Raw genomic sequence first — 4,375 nt, 5'->3', positions numbered from 1 at the left:
CAACAAGTATTAAATCACAAGGAAATGAATACCCCTCGCTGTATACAGGCGTTGATGTAAGTCAACGGGGACAGTTGAAAATGTGCGCCCCGAGTGGGGCAAGAACGCTAGATCTCCTGGTTACATGGCAAACACTCTATCCATCTGAGCCACTGAGGACACAGAAGATAGTGCAACTGCAGGGACTTACCTCTGGCACGCCTCCCAGGAGACCCACATTCACAACTTAATGTCCCGCACTATATTCATAGTTCCCCTGCCCATTATACTCATTACTCTCGGCTTGTTGCAGATTCCTTCTTAGAGCTAGGACACTGTGCATCCGCACAGAAGAAGATGGGCAAATGGCCAGTGAGCCTTATATATATATATATATATATATATATATATATATATATATATATATATATATATATATATGAAGATGGTATCTGTTCTTACAGACATATCAAAAATGGTTCAAATGGCTCTGAGCACTATGGGACTTAATATCTATGATCATCAGTCCCCTATAACTTAGAACTACTTAAACCTAACTAACCTAAGGACAGCACACAACACCCAGCCATCACGAGGCACAGAAAAACCCTGACCCCGCCGGGAATCGATCCCGGGCGTGGGAAGCGAGACAGACATATCCGAAAGAAAAGATACCATCTTCACACATATACACAGGGTGGTCCATTGATCGTAACCGGGCCAAATATCTCACGAAATAAGCGTCAAACGAAAAAACTACAAAGAATGAAACTTGTCTAGCTTTCAGGGGGAAACCAGATGGCGCTATGGTTGGCCCGCTAGTTGGCCCTGCCATAGGTCAAACGGATATCAACTGCGTTTTTTAAAATAGGAACCCCCATTTTTTATTACATATTCGTGTAGTACCTAAAGAAATATGAATGATTTAGTTGGGCCACTTTTTTCGCTTTGTGGTAGATGGCGACGTAATAGTCACAAACGTATGGCTCGCAATTTTAGACGAACAGTTGGTAACAGGTAGGTTTTTTAAATTAAAATACAGGACGTAGGTACGTTTGAACATTTTATTTCGGTTGTTCCAATGTGATACATGTACCTTTGTGAACTTATCATTTCTGAGAACGCATACTGCTACAACGTGATTACCTGTAAATACCACATTAATGCAATATATGCTGAAAATGATGTCCGTCAACCTCAATGCATTTGGCAATACGTGTAACGACATTCCTCTCAACAGCGAGTTGTTCGCCTTGCGTAATGTTCGCACGTGCATTGACAATGCGCTGTCGCATGTTGTCAGGCGTTGTCGGTGGATGACGATAGCAAATATCCTTCAACTTTCCCCACAGAAAGAAATCCGGGGACGTCAGAACCGGTGAACGTGCGGGCAACGTACTCATACGTTTGTGCTTCGACGACCAATCCATCTGTCATGAAATATGCTATTCATTACCGCTTCAACCGCACGCGAGCTATGTGCCGGACATCCATCATGTTGGAAGTACATCGCCATTCTGTAATGCAGTGAAACATCTTGTACTAACATCGGTAGAACATTACGTAGGAAACCAGCATACATTGCACCATTTAGATTGCCGTCGATAAAATGGGGGCCAACTATCCTTCCTTCCATAATGCCGCACCGTACATTAACTTGCCAAGGTCGCTGATGTTCCACTTGTCGCAGCCATCGTGGATTTTCCGTTGCCCAATAGTGCATATTACGCCGGGTTGCGTTACCGCTGTTGGTGAATGACGCTTCGTTGCTAAACAGAACGCTTGCAAAAAATCTGTCAACGTCCCGTAATTTATCTTGTACCCAGTGGCAGAACTGTACGCGACGTTCAAAGTCGTCGCCATGCAGTTTCTGGTGCATAGAAATATGGTACGGATGCAATCGATGTTGATGTAGCATTCTCAACACCGACGTTTTTGAGATTCCCGGTTCTCGCGCAGTTTGTCTGTTACTGATGTGCGGATTACCCGTGACAGCAGCTAAAACACCTATTTCGCCATCATCAACTGTTGCAGGTCGTGGTTGACGTTTCACATATGGCTGAACACTTCCTGTTACCTTAAATAACGTAACGATCCGGCGAACGCTCCGGACACTTTGATGATGTCGTCCAGGATACCGAGCAGCATACATAGCACACGCCCGTTTGGCATTTTGATCACAATAGCCATACATCAACACTATATCGACCTTTTCCGCATGTGGTAAACGGTCCATTTTAACACAGGGTAACGTATCACGAAGCAATTGCCGGAATGTTACGTGATACTACGTACTTACACGTTTGTGACTACTACAGCGAGATCTATCACAAAGCGAGAAAAGTGGTCCAACTACAACTTTCATATTTCTTTACGTACTACACCAATAAGTAATAAAAAATCTGGGTTCCTATAAAAAAAAACCGCAGTTGATATCCGTTTGACCTATGGCAGCGCCATCTAGTGGGCCAACCATAGCGCAATCTAGTTTCCCCCTTCAAGCTAGGCGAGTTACGTTCTGTGTGGGTTTTTCGTTTGATGCTTATTTCGTGAGATATTTGGCCCGGTCACTATCAATGGACCACCCTGTATATATAGTTAAGGCTCACTGGCCATTTGAAAATCTTCTTCCCTGCGGAAGCACAAACAGTGCCCGAACTCTTACAGGAATGGGCAACAAACCAGGAGTAATGAGTATAATGGGTAGGGGCACTATGAATATAGTACGGGACAAAAACTTGGCAATGTGGATCTCACGGGAGATGTGCCAGAGAAAAGTCCCTGCAGTCGCACTATGCTCTATGTCCTCGGTGGCCCAGATGGCTAGAGTATCTGACATGTAATCAGGAGATCCCGGGTTCATGTCCCGGTCGGGGCACACAGTTTTATCTGTGCCGTTTTACTTAAATCAACGCTTATCTGCAGCTAGGGGTATTCATTTCATTGGAATTTCATTGTAACGAGCTGCATGGTCACCCATGGTATCTGTTCTTTCGTACATGTCCGAAAAAGCAGATACCATTTTCATATATATATATATATATACTTGTAGTAAAGTCTCACTGGCATTTGACCATCTTCTTCTGTGAGGGTGCACAAACAGTGCACGAAATCTTACGGGAATTGGCAACAACCCGCGAATAATGAGTATAATAGGCAGGGTCACTATGAATATAGTGCGGGACAGTAAGTTGGAAATGTGTGTCTCCCGGGCAGCGTGCCAGAGGTAAGTCCCTGAAGTCGGACTATCCTCTGTGTCCTCCGTGGCGTACTCGATTCGGCGGTACATATACTAAAATTGGAACGATACAGAGGAGATTAGCATGGCCCCTGCGCAAGGATTACACGCACAAGCGTGCTGCGTTCCACATTTAACGAAGTTCCCCTTGCGCCGCGCTAGAGTACACACGTACCTCGTGCCCTCTCCGTTGCAGCGTAAACAAGCCGCGAACCAGTTTAGTTTCTTTGTGTTTTCTTGTGTTTCTTATTACAAGGTGTATCGTCCTCGTGTCGTCGTGATATCGTGTTTTGTGCAGTGTTTTGTGTCTTATTTTTGGCGGTTTCGGCCGCTGAATAACCGTTTAACATGGAAATAAAAGTTACCAAGAAGTGCACTCTACGTTTTGAATTTGAAAAATCCACCAGAAATGTTCAGCCGAGTTCCCTGGAAATCGACGATTGCATATTTGATGTCATTGGAATTACGTCCGATCAAGTCCATACGGCCTACTTTGATACAGATCAATACTGTTTTTTCGTGAAGCTATTAAATCCTGTGCTCCTGGATAAGATTCTATTGAAATTTGAAGGGACTGCAGAATTCCGACATCGTGACCTTTCGGTGAGTGCTGTCATCATTTGTAATGCTGGAATAGACTACAAGAATGTTCGTGTTTTTAACCTGCCAGCGGAAGTAGAAAATTGTTTTCTCAAAGACGTTTTATCGAAATATGGAGAATTGAAACAAATTCGGCACGAACGGTGGTCTCCACAGCACAAATTGCAGTTCTATAGTGGTGTGCGTTCAGTAGAGATGCAAATCAAGGAAAATATTCCCTCCCACGTACTCTTTTGTGGTTATAAGGCTCATATCATGTACAGTGGTCAGGTAGGGATCTGTTTCATTTGTAACGAAAGTGGCCACACGCGTCAGGATTGTCCAAGGAGAGTTATTGTTCTAAAAAGTTCTTTACAACAGCAAAGAAAGCTCACGTTAGCTGATTTAGTGACTACAAACCAGGTGACAGATGTTGTAGCAACGACACCCGGTGTCAGTACTCAAGATTGTACGGTAGTGGCCCCAGCGGAGTTCCCACCATTACCGCAGAAAGAAATACCGCCACAGGCTCCCTTTAAAAATGTTACACCTTCTGTTAACCCGGCGGCGCCTGACAAA

General features: G+C 44.2%; 1 non-coding gene across 1 annotated transcript; it reads left to right on the top strand.

Annotated features, from left to right (window-relative positions):
• The first annotated feature begins 3,247 nt into the window (after window positions 1-3,247).
• Window positions 3,248-3,354, top strand: LOC124803834. The gene has a single exon (XR_007017308.1). It is a non-coding gene; the product is annotated as a U6 spliceosomal RNA (small nuclear RNA).
• Window positions 3,355-4,375: the final 1,021 nt, after the last annotated feature.

Source organism: Schistocerca piceifrons, chromosome 6, assembly GCF_021461385.2.
Source record: "Schistocerca piceifrons isolate TAMUIC-IGC-003096 chromosome 6, iqSchPice1.1, whole genome shotgun sequence".
NCBI lineage: Eukaryota > Metazoa > Arthropoda > Insecta > Orthoptera > Acrididae > Schistocerca > Schistocerca piceifrons.
This window is presented reverse-complemented; position numbering and strand designations above follow the sequence as displayed.